The sequence below is a fragment of the Balaenoptera borealis genome (genome assembly GCF_965194805.1).
Source record: "Balaenoptera borealis genome assembly, chromosome: 1".
Taxonomy (NCBI): Eukaryota; Metazoa; Chordata; class Mammalia; order Artiodactyla; family Balaenopteridae; genus Balaenoptera; species Balaenoptera borealis.
In genome coordinates this window covers 28,117,976-28,138,159 of record NC_138860.1, presented here as the reverse complement: position 1 = coordinate 28,138,159, position 20,184 = coordinate 28,117,976, and the positions used below count along the sequence as shown (strand labels likewise).

The window sequence follows — 20,184 nt, the reverse complement described above, 5'->3', positions numbered from 1 at the left end:
GCATAAAAATGTTCTTGGCTATCTAAACATCATTAAGCAAAATTAATGGTCCAAGAAAATGCTCCAGGTTTATCCTGTGACTCTCCATGTGCCCAGGGTGACTGTCAGGATTTCTAGGACAAGGGCCTCTCAGAGCAGCAAGGAGGTGGCAGCAGGTCCAAATCAGGGCTCCATAGACTTTCAGAGTCTCTGCTAGTCTCTTCCCCCTGGGGTTCCCTGGCAAGGTGAGCTTAAAATGGGCTTACTTGAAATGTATCAGAATTCTTACACTAGGATTGCTTGTGAAACAACTTGCAGGCTCCAAAACCTTCTGCTGCATCAGTAATTCTACTCCAATCCCTGGTGAGATCCTATGGATATCCTGGACATGCCTTTGACCCCTTGGACTAGGATTTACACTTCTTGGCTTTTATTCTATTTTCTGGCTTTTTTTGGACCTGCAAAACCTGTTTGACCACTCCTACGACCACAGTGCTTAAGCCTTTATGACCCAGATGAACCACCTTGAGTAACAGCTGACACCGCTGACAGACACCATGACAACATAGCACAGGCGCCATCGACCTTGGCTTTCCTCAAACTTACAGTCAACACATAGCACCACTGTGAAGGCTTCCAGGAGGACTTGAGGAATAGTCACCTGCACTCTCTCTTCAGGTGATACCCACCCCCCTTTGAGGCTATTCTCATGGTCAGTAAAGATGAAGAGTTTATCCATGTCCATAGAAACATTCTGGTATACTTTCTGGTTCTCATCTTGGATCTGACAACACGGTTTAACTGTTTAGGTTGAAAGAGACCAGCTCTGGCCCATTTACACTGGGGAATGAGTCGGGCCAGTTATCATGGACTTTGGACAAACCTTCATGCCAATGGAATGCACCTTAGGATGTTGTTGAACATCTCAGGACAAGCACACCTCCCCGTGAAAGGTAAAGCAGCTGTGAAGGCCACTGAAATATACACGATGACATCTGATCTGTTCTTTATACTCTACCTGACCTGTGGCCAAGGTCATGCTATATGAATTAAGGTAATATGACCTTATTCTAGGTGCCTCTTACAGAAAGGCTTTGGCAGCAATGGAGAGAGTAAAGAAACTAAGCAGAAATACTGCAGTCACCTTGCTTTTTTTCATTAAGATAGTGATAACAGAAGGATGAAGTAACACAGTGTCAAAAGCACAGAACTTCTGCTCCTCACACACTTGATATATTATTGATATCTGGAATTACCTGATCTGAAAAGGAAGAAAAAGAAACAGTAAAGTTTTCCTTTTTATTGGATTTTTAGGGCTGAAAATGCACTGTTTGCTAGAAAAAGCAGCTAATAAGTTGCTAAGTGACTTTGGGTCAGGTTTTCTGGAAGAACTTTTCTTTGGATCAGTATCATTTACGAACGAATTTGGCTAAAAGTAACAGAAAACGATAGTGGCTTAAAGAAGTAGGCTTTATTCCTCTCACAGGACGAGGTTCGGAGGTGACAGTCCAGGGCAGGTGCAGTGCCTCAGTGATGCTCCCAGAGACCAGATCTCTTCCTTCTTTCTGCTTCTCACTCCATTCTTACCCTGGTCAGGCTTCCATACTCATCTGCTGACTGTCACCTGTGTCTTTGACATCTGCATCCTGGGGGTGAGGTGGGGAACAAAGGGTAAAAGAAGCTTTCTCTTGGTAAAGCTCAGCCTTTTCATTTAAAAAAAGACACACTCCCAAGGACTTCTTCCCACTTCTCATGGGCCCAACTGTGCTATGTGGACTCCACCAGCTGTCATGAAGAATGAGAGTGTTTCTGGTGAGCCATATGGCTACCCCAAGTCAAATTGGGGCTTCCTAAGACAGGAAGTCTGAGGAAGTCCTAGATGGTAGGTGAACAGATAGAAGTATCTACCACAGTGACTGGCAAGGACCTGGCAAGGAATTTTGGTACCTGTATATAAGTCAAGATCCATCCTACCAAAAACTTCAGTGGCTGTCCACAACTCGGTTCACAGCCAATCTGTGGCTACAGTGATATGGCATCTGACCAAAAGCAAGAGTCCCAAGGACTATGACGCCTGTAGCCTTGAATGAGGGAAAGAATGAGATTACATGTATCTTCTTCGTCCATTCTAATGGTGCTTAACGAAATCATTACCAGACTTTACCAATAAGGCAGTTCATTTGTATGGCTCATGTTTAAACATACAGCTTTCATTTATGGCTAAGTAAAGGAAGCAAATCCTTTTCTCTCTCATTCACTCTTCTTTTTCCTCATGCTGAAGATTACACAAGGTTATTTAAATCCCCTTTTTCCAATGATTTAAACAACTGACTCTACCTCTCAGAACTTTCTCCCAGTTCTCAATCATTTGAAAAATCTGTACTCTCTTGACCTGCTTAAAGAACTTTCTGGAACTGTGCCCTGGCATTGCTTGTCATCCTCTTGTTTGAGGAGGTTCCTGCCCAGGACTAGTTGACTCAGTAGACTTCTGAACAATGTCAATAGGCTCGGTTTAAAATTAAATATGGAGGTTCCTTAAAAAACTAAAAATAGAACTACCATACGACCCAGCAATCCCACTACTGGGCATATACCCTGAGAAAACCATAATTCAAAAAGAGTCACGTACCAAAATGTTAATTGCAGCTCTATTTACAATAGCCAGGACATGGAAGCAACCTAAGTGTCCATCATTGGATGAATGGATAAAGAAGATGTGGCACATATATACAATGGAATATTACTCAACCATAAAAAGAAACAAAATTGAGTTATTTGTAGTAAGGTGGATGGAGTTAGAGACTGTCATACAGAGTGAAGTAACTCAGAAAGAGAAAAACAAATACAGTATGCTAACACATATATACGGAATCTAAGGAAAAAAAAAAAAAAAAAGTCATGAAGAACCTAGTGGTAAGATGGGAATAAAGACACAGACCTACTAGAGAATGGACTTGAGGATATGGGGAGGGGGAAGGGTAAGCTGGGACAAAGTGAGAGAGTAGCATGGACATATATACAGTACCAAACGTAAAATGGATAGCTAGTGGGAAGCAACCGTATAGCACAGGGAGATCAGCTCGGTGCTTTGTGACCACCTAGAGGGGTGGAATAGGGAGGGTGGGAGGGAGGGAGATGCAAGAGGGAAGAGATATGGGAACATATGTATATGTATAACTGATTCACTTTGTTATAAAGCAGAAATTAACACACCATTGTAAAGCAATTATACTCCAATAAAGATGTTAAAAAATAAATAAATAAATAAAATTAAATATTCACATCTTTCAAAGTCCTTATTGGCACCTACAAACACTATTTTACAAATTAGTCAAAGCTCATGACCTGCTAATAGCTGGTGGTATTATTTTAATTTTATGGATTACTGTACAATATTACTTATAAATCCAAGTAGTGGGGTTTATAAGTGCTGTGTTACTTGTTAAATAATAAAATTGTATTTGGCTTATGCTTGGCTATGACCTTCAGATCATATAAAAAAGCTCCTCTGTATAACCAGTCGTTTTTCTCTCTTGAACCTGGGATTCCATGGGGTTTTATTTTAAGTATATGAACCCCACAGGCAAGAGAAAACATGTCTATTAAAAAAAGGGGCGATGAAAACTGAGTTCCTTCTACTAAAACTAAATAAGGCAGGCAGTTAAGAACACCTAGCAGGAAACACATGGCCATCTTGTATTTAGATTCACCCTCAACTTGTAGTTGCAGCGTTTCTTCATTACATACGAATGTGATTCACTCATTCTTGGGGAAGGACAGTCTTTCCCCGAACAAATGAAAATACCTTGACAAAGGTGTAAATATAAGAAAACAGCATATTTGAAAGACGGGCTACTCACTGCCCTAGAGAGAAGGGGAACCAGCAGCACGTGGTGAAAGCCAGCTTTGAGTGTAAGTAGTCTTGTTCCAGAGCCCATGGCCTTTGCTACTGGGCACCATGGGGCTGGGCCCCGACCCTGCAACACCACAGGCCAACACTCCGACCAGAGGGGTCCCTGCATATTTCATAGACTGATGGGGAGAGCCCTCACCCCTGTTCCTAGGAGAAGGGGAAGAGTGGTTTGAACTGGGAAGCCCAGGGCACCCAAGCCAGGGCAGTGGAGAATGGCTCCCACCCAGCAACATGTGGGATTGAAGGAGAAATAGAGGAGCAGCCCCAGCACAAAAGCTAAGTGTAGAAAGTCCAGTCGACGAAGTTGCTTTCGCATGTGCGAGCAACAGGGCTATAAAAAGAACTTTTCAGCTTTTCAGTCAAACCTTTGTGGTATCTCCACCCAAGAAACAGTCTCAAAATTAAACTCTCCACTTCTTATTTAGGGCCAGTTTTCATTTGAACGTGTCCTTATTTACTTCCTCTCAGGTCAGCGTGATCCTGCCCCTAGCCACCAGCCATGTTCAGCTGGACAACCCAACGTACACTCAGAGCTCAAGAAATCTTCTTTAAAAGAGAAGCTCCGTCACCAGCCTGTATTTCAGAAGTAGCAATCATATATCCAGCCAAAGTGAAATTAAGAAATTTGCATGTCATTTATTAATATCTTTCCTGTCTGTCAAGCAGCCTTCAAAAACATGTTTTCCTCCTTTGGAAAGAAGCAAATTGGAATGAGCACAGTCACACAAAGGACCTCAGACCAGGCTATGTTTTTCCAGGGGGACAAGAGGGACAGTGGCCAACAGTACGTCCTCCTCCCTATCCTAACACCTGGAACATTCTTTCCTACCTACAGCCACTCGTATCTTGGCTTCAGAATGGTCTCCTCCCCAGCAGTGTATTTTGAAATCAAAAGGGTCATTTGAAATACTCCAGGAGGGCTGGGTGTTAGACTAGGGACTTGTTGATTTGTTAGGTGGGACAATGATATTGTGCTTCTGGAAGAAAATGTCCTTATGTTTCAGAGATACACAGTGAAGCATTTAGGGGTGAAATGTAATATTTCTAAGTTACTTTAAAATACTTCAGTGAAATTTTTTTTAAATAGATAAAATAAATATGGCAAAATGTTAACCACTGTCATATCTAGGAAATGGGTTGGTAAGCATCCATTAAACATTTCTCTCCACTGTTTTGTGTGTATGAACATTTTCATAACAACAACAACAGAAAAAAACCCAAGAACTCCCAGGTGGAACTTGCCCGAAAGCTCCTTGACCTCCTGCCTCAGACCAGCTCTCCCTTCCTCTGCCACCCACGGCCTCCTGTGCTGCTGGCCCTCACTGTTAAGCTCTGAGTCAGGGTTGCCAAGGACCTGGACATTCACAGCCAGAAGGGAGGTCAATGGTGATTGTAACTAACATTCAGGGCACTTTCTCCATGTGCCAGGCACCATAAGAAGCACTTTTTATGAATTACATCACTGAATACTCATGGCAGCCCTATGCAGACGCTAAAGTAGCTACTCTGACCCTGTTTTACTGAGGTGGAAACTGACACCCAGAGGTGTTAACATGGCCAAGGCCACTCAGCTAGTAAGTGGCACAGTCAGAATTTCAACCCAGGCAGTTAATTATTAGGGTAAAGTGCCTCACTTGGCTACTTATCAGAAGTCATAGAAAGGTGTTTTAAGGTGTACATTTTACTACCTTACATGAAATTGATAAAATTCTAGGGACTTCCCTGGTACCGCAGTGGTTAAGAATCCACTTGCCAATGCAGGGGACACGGGTTTGAGCCCTGGTCTGGGAAGATCCCACATGCCACAGAGCAGCTAAGCCCATGTGCCACAACTACTGAGCCTGTACTCTAGAGCCCGCGAGCCACAAATACGGAAGCCCATGTGCCTAGAGCCTGTGCTCCATAACGAAGAAGCCACCACAATGAGAAGCCCACACACCGCAACAAAGAGTAGCCCCCGTTCGCTGCAACTAGAGAAAGCCTGCGCACAGCAACGAAGACCCAACGCAGCCAAAAATAAATAAATAAATAAATAAATAATTTTTAAAATTGATTAAATTCTAGCAGCTCTCTTTCTACGTGAATAAAGGTAAATTTCAGTTCTTTTTTGCATTTCCCTCAGAGGCCGTCAGTGCCTGGTACTTAACAGACACATGATAACTGTTTATTGATTGATTTGCTACATGGTAATCACCTGGAAGAGAGGGTCAATGACAGCACCGGGCTGATAGCAGTCCTCAAATCCACAGCCTTTGGTACCTCTGTCCCCATCATTCAAGATGGGCAGGTGATAACCCTCCTCAGAGGCATTCTGAATCCAGTTCCCATGCTGACCTTGGCTTCTTCCTGCCTGACTGAATCACTACAAGAAATGACAATGAAGAATGGGGTGCACATTTACACGTGTACCTGTGGAACCTGGCTGAAGTCCAACATACATACATACATACCTACATGCATACATCCATCTCTATCTACCTGTCTATCTATCAGCATGTGTATAATTTTGATCATTAGAAGCCAGGGAAAAGCCAACATCTTTTATAGTGAAGTGATTTATCTAGACATGGTGAAGTCTGAATTCATCTCTGCTCCCTTATATTAGGAAAAAACACTTCAGTGGGACTTGGGTTAGGCAAAGGTATAGCAAAGATCCAAATTCAGAATAGGAAAGTCAAATTGCTGTGCGTAATCATGTAAAAGGTTGTTCAATGGTGGGCACATTCTCTCCTTACTTTCTTAAAAATGGGTTTAGATTATATGGTCTCTGAAATTTATTTTCTGCTCTTAGTTGATATGTTTTTAAGTTTATTTTCCAAGTGCTGGCTCACAGGAAATTGGGAGCAGACAATAGGAGGATGTAGGAAGCCGATCATCACTTTGGGCAGCACGATTCCCAAAAGAGACCAGACAGGAGTTGCTGAAGCCCGTTTTGACCTTCTACCAAAGCCCCACAGGTAGGATTATCCAAGACTGAATGGCCCGGTCATTTTACGGTGAAGGCTGTTCCACGAGGAGCACAAAGCTAAGGCAAGACTCCTCAGGTGGCGGGTGGAGTCCCATCAGTGCGACAGTGTATTTGCTCTCACTTTCATCCACATTGGGCAGAAGTCTGTCCTGACATGGGAGTGAACACCTAAAAGGTGGGCTTTGGACTGAGGGAAGGTGGTCACTCATTCCCTGGATCTTGAGGAGTGAAGTCCAGACTCTGGGCAGGAGGGACAGGCTCAAGCATTCTCCCAGTGCATTGAGGTAAGAACTCATTTACCACTGGTGGGAGAACAAGAGAGAGATTTCCAAGGAGGGGGGTCTTGATGGAAGGCCATGGCTTCTGACAGTGACAAAGCACAGCACAGGTCAGAGGACCGCATATGCATTCCCGGGGCTTGCCAGGGAGATGCCTTTGCTGAAACACCAGTCTTCTCTGGCTGCACAATTGGTCTACTACATTCTGTGTGACCTCACAACCTGGGAAGTGGTGGGAATTTGACTGCATTAGCCTGCATGCCCAGCCATTCTAAATCATGTGCCTGAGTACTTGAAGTACTCAGCAGCCTTCAAGTGGTTTAAAACACGTATTTCTGTTGCTTTTTCACGAGTACTTCAAATCACTGGTAATCAGAGATATGCAAATTAAAACAACAGTGTAATAGCCTTTTTCTACTATCAGGTTTGCAAAAGTTGAAAAGAATAACAGCCAGTGTTTACATATGTTGAATTACTCTTTTGTCCTACCCCAAGTCCTAAACAATGCCCGAGAGGGAGAAATGGAAGAACTAGTCCATAGTTACAGTCTTTTACGTAATAATCATGTCCTCAGCATCAATGAAGATAAACATCATCAGGGCTGTGAGCACTTCGGAATAGAAAACCATCTGATTCATGCATTTATTAATTAACTCATTCATTCAGGAAATATGTGTTGAACATCTAAGAAGCACAAAGAGTGAGCAAGGAAAGTAGAAACATATCTAACACTGAGTTATGGGGAACCCTGAGCCAGGTTGTTAGATGAAATATTCTGTGAGGTTGGGTAACAAGATTCCCTTTTTACAGAGGAAGAGAGGGTAAGTCAGTCGCCTATGGTCATCCAGCTAATGAAAACTTTGCTAGAGGCTTTATGAGACAGATGCAGGATGCAGGATGTCCCCCTGCCCTTTTGGGCTTCCCCAAAGGGGAAGTGGGGCTGTGGAACTAGCACCCAGATAACCCCAACACGAACACTCAGAGTCCTGAACCTGGAGTCATTCGGGCCATGCAGACTCCAGGGAATTTGAGAAGAGATGATCCTGGTGCAGGTGAAACTGTGCTCAAGAGGCTTCTCAGAGAAACATTTGAACTGAACCTTTTAGGATGGGTCACATTAACAAACAGATGAGGGCAGGGAAGTGAGAGGGGCAGAATGTCCTAGGGGGAGTGATTTGCTTGGGCACATCAGTAAAGAAGAAAGGGCCAGGGCTTCCCTGGTGGCGCAGTGGTTGAGAATCTGCTTGCCAATGCAGGGGACACGGGTTCGAGCCCTGGTCTGGGAAGATCCCACATGCCGCCGAGCAACTGGGCCCGTGAGCCACAACTACTGAGCCTGTGCGTCTGGAGCCTGTGGTCCGCGACAAGAGAGGCCGCGATAGTGAGAGGCCCGCACACCGCAATGAAGAGTGGCCCCCGCTCGCCGCAACTAGAGAAAGCTCTCGCACAGAAACGAAGACCCAACACAGCTAAAAATAATAAATAAATAAATTTATTAAAAAATTTAAGGAAAAGAAGAAAGGGCCAAGGTATTCTTAGGAAAAACTGCCACTGAAGAAACAAATAAGCCAACAGACCCAAACACAGATCTTCACGGCCCTTCAAAAATTCTGGTGGAGTGAAATTGGTTTTAATTCACAAAAGAGATACTCAAAAGGCCCTGAGAATGAGGCTCAGCCAATAGCCAGTGAGTGTGTCCACCAAACTTGAGGATGTGAGTCCTGGGTTTGGAAAAGAGTTCAGGACACAGGTATAGTTTGGGGATAGTCTTATAGTCTTTCCAGTGGGAAAGACTTCCAGTTTTCCATGAAGGGAAGAGATTGTACAGAGTAAAGGGAAGATGGATAGCATCCTACATGCTTGTTCCCAAATGCGGCTAAGGGAGTGATGGAGACAGAGGCTGGAGGGGAAAGCGGTCACCTAAAGCTGGCATTTTTATCTCTCTCCAGTGCATGGCATCCTGACTGTCCCAGATGAGGTGCTCAACAACTATGTAGGATGAACAAAGGAAAAATTAACCGAAGCCAGGAACCCAAATACTTGTTGCAAGTGAGCACAGGCCCAGTACTAAAAATAACAAAAGGGAATAAAGGGATCTCTCTAAGAGAATCACGAACTCAAGTCCCCCAAGTCCTGTTTGGTTGTGCACAGGAAGAGGTTATTTACAAGAGGAGCCGCAGGGACCTTAAAGAATGAGTGTGGGTGCCAGAACCTTCTTCCTAATGTGATCAAGACCAATAACTACATACTGTGAATTGTAAATTTGTTCAGGACTCCACATTTCGATGAAACCTCAGAGTGTGTCCAATTATCTCAAGAACGTATGTCATGAAATTCTCAAGACTGAGTTAATGTTAATTCATATTCATCATATGTGAATGGAATGCAGATGCTGACCGTGCAGCATCTTGAAGGAAAGTATCATACAAAACTGAACAAAGGTTAGGGAACAATAACAGCTACTGTGAATTAAGTGCTTTCCATGCTCTGCGAAGGGAGCTTAAGTGCTTTAACATCCAGAGTCGATACCTCCTCTGTGCCAGGTGCTTGGGAAAAGACACGTGCTCCGCCACCTCATTTCATACACATTTTCTCATCTAATCCTCACAATGATCCTTTGCTAACCCTATCTTATAGTTGAGGAGACTGAAGTTATGTAATTTGCCCAATATCATGCATCTATAAGTGGCAAAGAAAGGATTCAAACCCAGTGGGTCTGATTCTGGAAACTATGTCCTTATCCCACACTCTATGACTTGGTAGAACTCTGCATGCAAAAGCATCTCCCGAGGTCTCTGGACTGTGTGGCAACCTGAGCAGATACACACATGGGAAGGACACTGTTTGGAAGACCCATCCCTGAAAGGAAAGCATAGCCTGGAGACCCAGAGAAATCTGCTCTCCGTCACTTTGGATTATAGCCTGTGTCGCATTCCAGTGTTGTGTTTCCAAGGCCTCATGGCCTCGAGACAGACAGCAGGAAGCAATTCCAGTCTTTGGTTCAGATCTTGAGTCCTCTAAAACTTTCTATCTAATTACACTTCCAGTGGCTTTCATCTCTGCAGCACTTCTTACAGAAATGCTCAATTTAAAATAAGTAAATGAGAGGGGAACTGATTGAGTTGACCGAGAATTTACCTAATTTCTGCATCCAACTCCTATGACTAATGCGCTGGGGAAAGGGCAAATTCCATCTAGGTATGATTGTGTTTTGCATAAGCTCTTATGCATGAAGTGGCTCTATTTGCAACTAGATAGGATCTAAATTTCAGAATCATTCTAATGACTGACAGTAGTATTCAATATTTTGTTTCAAAAAGGTTTATGTTAAAAAAAGAGAGAGAGCAAAGTCATGTCAGCTTTTGCCTGCACTATAATAGCCCTGGAATTGACATTCTTGCCTTGAAGCTTTCTTCTCTTCTCTGTAGAAGTCACTGAAGGCACCTCTGCAGACTTGGACCACCCAGGTTCCCGGTGCTGTGCTCAGGGAGCTCAAGGGGTGCCTCGTTCAAAATGCAGAATCAACATCACTTCCTTCACTCAGCATACCTCTGACCTCAGGCTGCGGTATGGTGTCTGCATCCCTGCCTGGGGCACCAGTGCGGTGCCCAGGCCTGCTTCCTTCCTTGTGGTGTTAGCCTGGGCATGCTGGTTGCCTGTTCCAATCATGCTGCCATGTGCAGAACCTTCTCAAACTCCTTTTTGGAAAGCTCCTTCAGAGCCATTGGCCAGCCTTTCTCCTTTGGCCCACCTGTTTCCAAATTCAATGTACATGAGACTCACCAAAGGATCTTGCTGAACTGCAGGCTCTGATTCAGTAGGGCTGGGATAGATCTTGAGAATCTGCATTTCTAACAAGCTCCCATGGCTGGTTTTGGGAACAATTAAAGGTTAATCAGTGTCAAGAATGCTAAGCAAAGCAGATGAGACAGCCACTAGCCACTACTATTTTTGTCTTCCCAGAGCATGTGCTTTGCCTACTTTTTTTTTTTTTTTTCCTAGTAACAAATCTTTCCCTCCAAGCCACAGCAATGGACACGTGGCTCAGTCTGGGACAATCAGAGTCCTGCCTGGGAATGATATAAGAACAAGGGTGGGAATGGGGAAGGGGAGGTTAGTGGGGAGCAGGCCTTCCTTTCCCTGAGGTTACTAAACTGGGATGACGTAGTCTTGGGGTTGCTGGTAGCCTTCCTCCTTGGCACATGCAGGAAGCCATCTGTAGTGTTACACAATGAGTTGAACCGACAGAAAGAACTGAAAGAGGCAGAGATCTGATGATACCATTTAAACCCCTGAATCCAGCCATACCTGATGCTGGTTTGCTCTAACCTTTCCTGTTATGTGAACCAATAAATTTGCTTTTTCACTTAAATTGAGTTAATCCCTGTCACTTGCAAATAAAAGTGGGTAAGGCAATCTGGGGTCAAAAACAAAGTATATAATGATGATGGTTTCATGGAGTGACTTCAAAAACAATTCCTAAAGGCCAGTTCCTGAAATGTTTAAGCAAGGGCAGTTTCTCTGGAATAACTGCTTAGCCTCCCCTGGCCACTAGGAGAAGGATAGCATTCATTTAGAATGTTTTAAAATGATCTTATAACTAACTTCCTTTTGACATCTCTTGTGAACCCAAAATTCTCTGGAATGAAGTGAAGTTAAGATTCTCTGGAATGAATGAAGTTACTTAAACCATCTCTGTACCCTGGATAGCAGAGACCAGGGAAGAAGAGGATACTGCCAGCAGAGCCTTGAAAATGTGATCAAGTATGACTCTCCTAAGGGCCTGATCTCCAAGGACAGATCATGCTACAAAAGAAACCCGAGATCCTTCCCCAGGGAATGTTTGGATCATACCTTTCACGATGGTATTAAAACGTTTTGCAGAAGCTCCACATGGGCAGTTGTTTCTTCCTGGAATTTTAGTTATATAGGAAAGCTTAGTTAACACAGGATCTTGATTCAAAACCTGATTCATAAATGGCTTCATTTCCAGTTATAGCCCTTGATGTCATCTCTCAGAGAGTCATCATCCCAGCCCCTTAGGGACTTACTGAGACCTCAGGATCTGAGCTAACATGCAGATCCGTGAAAAGCAAAGGGCATGCATGCAAAATAGATTGAGACTTATACATGTGAGTTGTTGGAAGATGAGCAAGTCTGTGGTGAGTAAAGAGGGACGAGGGAGCTCCTGCTTTTCTCTGTGACGTCCCTGTTTCAGGTAATGGCACCACCTCCCTTCTGAGCATCCATGCTCAGAACCTCAGAGTCTCTTGACTCCTCTTTCCCCTTTTTATTTTCTTCCTCATCACCTGCATGAGACTGACCCTATCCCAATGTCTACTTCTCTACGTTCCCTTCTGTCCATTCATTATTTCAACCTGAATCACTGCGTCAATGGCATTGTAGATATTCTCTCCTCAACTCTATCTTTCACACTCCTATCAGATCCAGTAAAAAATCTCAAGGATTTATTATTGACTCACCCCTGTGGCAAATTGTATTTTCCAAAGAGTTTATAACAAAAGCTCCCGTTTCATGTGTTCTTACAATGTGATCTTGACATTCCTCCCATCGAGAGGTGGAGCCTGTTGCCTCCTCTTGAACTTGGAGGGGTTTGAGACCCAGCAGAAATGATGTTATGTGACCCCGAAGGTTAGAACAAGAAAAGTGTTACAGTTTTTGCCTGGTTCTCTTGGGAAACTTGCTTTCAGACCCATGGTTGCCATACAGTAAAGGCTGCTGTACTGTGAGGAAGCCCAAGCCACATGGAGATGCCATGTATAGGTGCTCCTAATATGAGGGCCTCACTGGGCGGGGAATGTGAGTGAAGATACCTGCACAGGATTTCTTCCCTCAGCCTTTGAATTCTCCCAGTTGAGGTCATAGCACTGTGGAGCTGTGCTTTTTTTGAATTCCTGACCTACAGAAGCTGTGAGCACAGTGAAATGGTTGTTTTAAACTGCTAAGTTTGGGTGTAATTCGTTATACAGCCGATAGATAACCAATATTTTATTTTCAAATTCCTTAATCTTCACACAGAACCTGTATCAGTCATCTGGCTCCAGCTTTCAAGAACCTACTTACAAGAGAGGTGAGGTTTCAGGAACTGTCAGAGAGGAAGAGAGGCACTGATCCCACAAGGGGAATCCGGGAATCCCTATGCATTTTTTTCAGCACCTACTGTGTCCAAGTGCATCACAGCCCTTATCATATCCAAATCTTCGCCATCATGGCCATGAGGTAGGCATTAATTATCTTCTTTAAGAGATGCAGATATTGAAGCTCAGAGTGGAAACATAAATTTCTCTGATTTCCTGGATGTCAGTGGCAAAACAGGAATCCAAACCCAGGACCTGATGGCACCAAAGCCCTTACAGTCCTCACATGCTTCCCAAAGAGCTGAACCTAAGAAAGAGGACACAGATGAACAGTTGGCACAACTTTGTACTACTGCCTTTCCCAGGACATTACTGAAATAACTTCCCTCTTTGGAGTAAAGAAAAACAAAGCAGTATGGTTTGGCCAGAGAAAGCCCCCAGCAACAATGTCGAACAAGCCAGGAGTAATTTGTTTCTATTCTTCTCCATGTGACTGCCGGAGGTTATCCTGGTTTTTATTAGCCAAACTTCCCCTTTTCAAAAGATAATTCTTTGAAATCTTCTGGGAAATTAACATGGCTCAATCTGGCTCTGGGCTGGCCACCACATGCTCTCAGAATTAAGAGAACCTGGGTCTTTAACCCCTTGTAGTCACATACACGTGCACACAAAATTGAATGTGCCTCTATATTGTGTTAACAGGCTATAAAGAGACAGTCTACACTGAACCGGCCATTACGTCCAGCTTTATCCTGGAAAAAAAAATTTGATCTAGATTTGTTCCAATTAAAGGGTTCCACACAATGTACTGATTTAGTTATAATTCAAACTCACTAGAAATTTTTTATTTAAGAAATGTTATGAACCAATTAATATACACGTTAGATCATTTAAATGTGCTGGTTTTTCTCAAATATTCCTTAAGGAAATTCATTAGGAGGAAGTAATATAAAATAACTATAGAAGAAATTTTAAATTCCAATTCTACTCTGTATTCTAGTCAATTACATAAAAAAGGTTCATAATGTTTCTTCATTTCTATTTTCTAATTGGGAATTTTTGAGAGTTTTTTACAGTTTCATAAGAAATATAAAAAAGTGACACAATGTAGGCAACTAATTTCTTGTTCTTTCAACATTTCCACATCTGTGTTTCTGGCAGTTAAAAATTTGTTTTTCTGTGGGAAGTTTAGTGGAGCAGAGCAGCCTGGAGAAGAAGCCCACTGCTTATCCCCCATGGCCCCCTCTCCTCCAGGACCACCCTTACAGGGAACGCTTATGGCCTTTGCAACTGATACCTCCTTTCCCAGGCAAAGGTCCCTTAGAGATAATGCAGGAAATCCTTTGGGAGCTGTGAGTAGAAGGAGTCTTCTATTATCACCCAGGCCCAGCATCAAGGCCATATGCAGAACTACATGACCATAAGGGTGACATTGACTGGAAGAAGGATGAGGAGCTCTTCAAGAACAGGATAGAACTCTGATCAAGCCAGTGCAGTGAGTTCATGTGGTGTCTCACACCCCTTTGTTGCAAAGACATGGCAATGTCAGGTAAGAAACAAAACAAAAGCAAAATAACTGGCCTCAAAATAATCACCCCGTAATAGAAACAAAAAGTGGTGAGCAGCAGCTGAAACCACAGGCCTGCAGGTAGCGATGATCCAGAATTTCACTCCTGCAGAATGAGGTCATTACTAGTGCTCCATGTGAAAGGGGAACTAGAGTCATTTTCATTGAGAAAGGCAAGAGCTGGGATGAAAGGAATCTGAAAAATTAAGCTGCTGACAAACTGGGGTTTTGGCTAGGGAGACAGGAAGACAAGGAAAAGGTTTTGTGACAAAGAACCTCAGTCAAATTTAGTGAATATGATATCCCCAATATTACAGTGAAAAGAAAGCCTTGAAATAGTAGAAATGGCTAAGGACTAGAGGTCTGGATCACAACGGCTCTGAACAACTGTAAAATCACTATAGGGAGAGGAAAATATGGGAGGGTGGGGTGGAGAGAGAGAGAGAAAGCATAAACAAAAATTTCCCACTAACAATAAGTATACAAACCAAAATCCCCAACCAAAGAAGAAATCTAATGAGAATGAAATCAAGGATATAAATGTGAATTCATTTATGATTAAATCAATTTTATGGAACAGCCTAGAAAAGACTTTTTTAAATTTAAAAATATATGTTTATAATGCAAAAAGACACAAATGAAATAATAATTTTCATTTTAAGAGACCAGGAAAATATGAAGAGGGAAGAAATAAAGGAAGAACAGGTATATATGAAAAGAGTTAACTTCCCAAGGCCAGGATACAAAAATATATTCATTAAAAAAAAACTCAATAAATAAGATCAATTCTAGACTGGACACTATAAAAAATGCTAATTAGAAGAAAATACTGAATAATTCACCAGTAAGACACAGAAAAAAAGTATACACACACACACACACACACACACACACACATATATATATATAGAGAGAGAGAGAGAGAGGTGTTCTCCAACTCTCTAGAATAAATACACATCTAGACTCATCACAGTGAAACTGTAGAACCACACAGATAAAGAGAAACTCTTAAAAGCCACAAGATAAAAAGGAAAATTATTCACAAAGAAATAACAATTAGACACTCAGCAAATTTCAAATCAGCCCCAATAAAGGTCAGAAGACAATGGAGTAATATCTTGAAAGTGCTGAGGAAAATTAAGCATCAACAAGAAATTTATACTGAGCTCAACTACCATTTAACAATGAAAGTGATATAAAGATTTTTTCAGATATACAAAGGTTAACTGCTTACACCCCTACAGATTCTCACTGTAAGATATTCTTTAGCAAGAGAGAAGAAAATGAAACTAAACCCAAAGATAAACTATGGTATGCAAGCAAGAAAAAAAAGTGATGAGTATGGAAATGGATAGAATATCAATTATAACTATGGAGAATGAAAAAATACAACTAAAATCTAATTTTTTATTAAAAAGTAAAGCTAGAGTTGTTTACCATTATACCAAAAAAGGAGGTAGGTGTGATTGTGATCAATAGATATTTGAGGAATTCCAAACCAGCAAGAGGAACAAAGTTGGGGCAATCAACTTCCCAAGAGGAATTAGGGGGAATGCAAAAAAAATACTAAGAAAAAGATTGGAAAACATAAGTCACAAAATATCACAAAAATGAAATTTGATTAAAGTCACCAAAAAAAGATTATCAGGTTGGAATTTTTTAGCCATATATAAAAGGTTAATTCATCAGGAAAATTTAACAGTTTTAAATTTATATATACCTTATAACATAGACCAAAAATATACAAAGCAAAAACTGACATAACTAAAGGAGAAGCAGGCAAATCCAAAGTCATAGAGAGATATTAACACACCTCTCTCATTAGCTGATAGATTAAGAAGATGAAAAAAATTGCCAAGAATATAAAAGAATTGAATAATATGACTAACAAACTTGAACTAATTGGCTTATTTCGAATATTGCACCTAAGAACTGAAGTACACATGCTTTTCAAGTACACCTGCACCCTTTACCAATATTACCATAAAGAAAGTCTCAAAAAGTGTGAAAGCATAGAAGTCATATAAAGTATATTATCTGACTGTAGTAAAATTAAACTAGGTATCAGTTACATAAAACTAGATATCCCTACATATATTTAGAAATTAAGTAATAAACTGCTACATTATTTGAGTCAAAGAAGAAATCTTAATAGAAATTAGAAAGTATTTTGAAATTATGATGAATACTATATATCAAAACCCATGGAAAGCTGCTAAAGTTGTGTTTAAAAGGAAATTTATAGCCTTAGAAGTATATATTAGAAAAGAAGAAAGGCTGAAAATCACTGCTCTTAGTATCAATCTTAAGAAGTTAAGAGAAGAAAAAGAGTGGCAAATTAAATCCAAAGAAAGCAAAAAGAAGAAAATAAAAACAGAAAAATAAGAGTTAATAAAATGGGAAGCAAAGATATAAAAGAGAAACAGCAAGACCAAAGTTGGTTGCTTAAAAGGTAATAAAATTAATAAATCCATAGTAAGACTAATCAAGGAAAAAAGAGAGAAGGCACAAATAAAAATATCAGGAATGAAAAAGGGGACAAAACTCTATATCCTCATATATTAAAAAGATAATAGAATAATATTATGAGCAACTTATGACAAGAAACTAGAAAATTAGATTAAATGACAGTTAAAAAAACATTTACTAAATGGATACAAAAATAAAGAAAATCTAGTCTTTTATCTATTAAATTGAATCCCAAATTTAAAAACTTCTCTCTCCTTCAGGAGTAAATTCTTTATAAAATTTAATGAAGAAATAGCACCAATTGTTTACAACTCTTTCAGGGAATGGAAAAAAAAGAGAATGCTTCCCAACTTTTTAAAACTGAGCAAGATCATTACCAAGAAGAAAATTATAGGGCCAAGTTCTTTCATAAACACATGTTTTCTTTTTTAAAAGAAAACCAATAAAATCCAATGACATATATTGAAGATAAAATGATAAAATGTCATGTCATAGTGGTTTATTCTAAGAATGCAAGGTTGGTTTAACATTCACATATAGGAACAGTCAAGGATCAGTGTTTAATTTCCTGACTTGATTATTGAACTCCAGTTTTATATGAGAATGTTTTTGTTCTTAGTAAATATACACTGAAGTATTTAGGGGTAAAGATTTATAATATCTCCAATCTAGTCTAGAATGGTTCTAGAAAAAAAAAGTAACATATATGTATATGTATATATATATGTATGTGAATATATAGAATGATAAAGCAAATTAGGCAAAATGTAAACAACTGGTAAACATGGGTAAAGGGTTATGAGTATTCCTTGTACAAATCAATTTTTATGTAAGTTTTAAATCACACCAAAATTTAAAGTTACAAGTAAAAAATCAATTTAATTCACCTGTAAACAGAATAAAGGAGAAAAAGCATACAATTATTTCAATAAATGTAGAAAATAATTTTATAAGATTTAATAACCATTCATGATAAAAATTCTTAGCAACTTAGAAATAAAAGGACAAATAAAAGGTATCTACCAAAAACCTATAGGAAACATCACACTTAATGGAAAAAATGTTGAAACGTCTTCGCTGGGGTCAGCAATGAGAGAAGGATGCTATTGTCACAACTTATATTCAACAGGACTTTCAGCAAAAAACAGCTTACTTTAGAGGAACAAGAAAACTGCCTGCTCACTACAGGCTTCTTATTCCCCGAAAGAAAACAGGATAGAGCTAAACTGAGTTAGTCTTTGCAAATCTCTCCCAGGTGAAGTGGGTGAAGGAAGAAAGTATTCTTGGGGAAAATTCTTCCTCACAGAAATCCCGATCAAAGGTCAAGTTTCCCTCTAACAATGTTCAAGACCCTTTGAAGAAAGTTACAGAATATTATCAAAAGGCATAAAAGAAAGCCTGAATAAATGGAGAATTAGACCACATTCATGGATGAGAACACCACATATCATAAATATGTCAATTATGCACAGATTCTCCACAGTTCTCTGTATCTGGTGGTTTAGATCAAACTTGACACACTGATCAAAAAGTGCACATGGAAGAACAAAAGGCCAAGAACAGCTACAATTCTGAAAACAAAGAACGAGGAACAGCAACAAGCCTATCAAATATTAAAAATGTTTATTAACCTACTGTACTTAAGAGAATGTGGTAGCAGCACAAGGGGCAAAACAAAACAAAACAAAATAAAACAGAAAAGGAACAGACAGAGGTTGAGAAACAGACCCAGGCATATCTGTAAACTTGATATATGACACAACTGGCATTTTGAATCTGTAAGGAAATAATAAACTGTTTAATAAATGGTACTGGGCCAATAGGTTATCTCATCTGGAAAAACAAAATAAAAGTAGATCCTTAATATAAATTTTTTTAAAGTAATTACACATGGATTAAATACCTAAGTGAAAAAAATATCAAAACTCCAAAACTTTTAGAAGAAAATAGAAGGGAATAGTTTTACATTTTCAGACTAGGAAGGCTTTTCAAACTAGGTACAAAAAGAACAAATCATAAAGAAAAAGATTGATAAATTTGACTATGTTGTTATTAATAACTTTTATCTAAAAAAGACATCTTAAGCAAAGTTAAAAGGCAAATTGGGGACTGTGCAGACTGAGGGAAGATATTTGTGATCTGTACAAGTGAAAAAGGATGCAAATCTAGAATATATGAAGAACTCTTACAAGTCAGTAAGAAAGACAAGCAATCTAGTTGAAAAAATGGACAAAAGATTGGATGTGCCTTTCACAAGAGGATACCCAGTGGCTAATGAAAAGATGCTTAACCAAGCTGGTAATCAGGAAATTGCCAATTAAATCACCACTGAAACACCATTTCTCACCAAGCGGATTGGCAAACAGAAGAAAGCTAACAACATTAAGTGCTGGTGAAGAGGGAGAGAAAAGAAATGGGGCCTTTCACATGCTGCAGCAGGAGTGAACATTGGTACAGGCTCTTTGAAGAGTAGGGCTAGTGTGTTAGAGACACACATCTGATTCAGGAATTCCACTCCTACAGATGCACATAGATGTACTGCTTGTAACAGGGGGAAAACGGAGACAGCTTAAACCCATCAACGAGATAATGGATAAATAAACTGTGGTTCAACAGAACACTATACAGTAATTAAAATGAATAAACTAGAGCTATATACGCTAACACAGGGAATGCTCAAAGACATCATGTGAATTAAAAAAAAGGGAAGAAAAACAGGCTGCCTGATGATATGTACAGTATGCTAACATGTAGATACAGCTTTAAACATGAAAACCAGTATTATATGTTATTATGGATAGAAATAACATTAAAATATTCATGGAAATGATAACAAATTCCGAATAAGCTGTCACCTCTGAGCCAACAGAAACAGAATGTGAAAGGATGCACAGAGGGCTTCACCTGTTTTT

The 20,184-nt window shown here is 40.3% G+C and overlaps 1 long non-coding RNA gene across 1 annotated transcript in view; it reads right to left on the bottom strand.

The window, feature by feature from the left end:
• Positions 1–1,431: 1,431 nt before the first annotated feature.
• LOC309605594 overlaps positions 1,432–20,184 on the bottom strand; it is a 106,816-nt gene continuing 88,063 nt past the window's right edge. Inside the window, exon 2 of the long non-coding RNA XR_014231424.1 lies at positions 1,432–1,625. This is a non-coding gene — a long non-coding RNA (uncharacterized lncRNA). The remainder of the gene's footprint in view (positions 1,626–20,184) is intronic.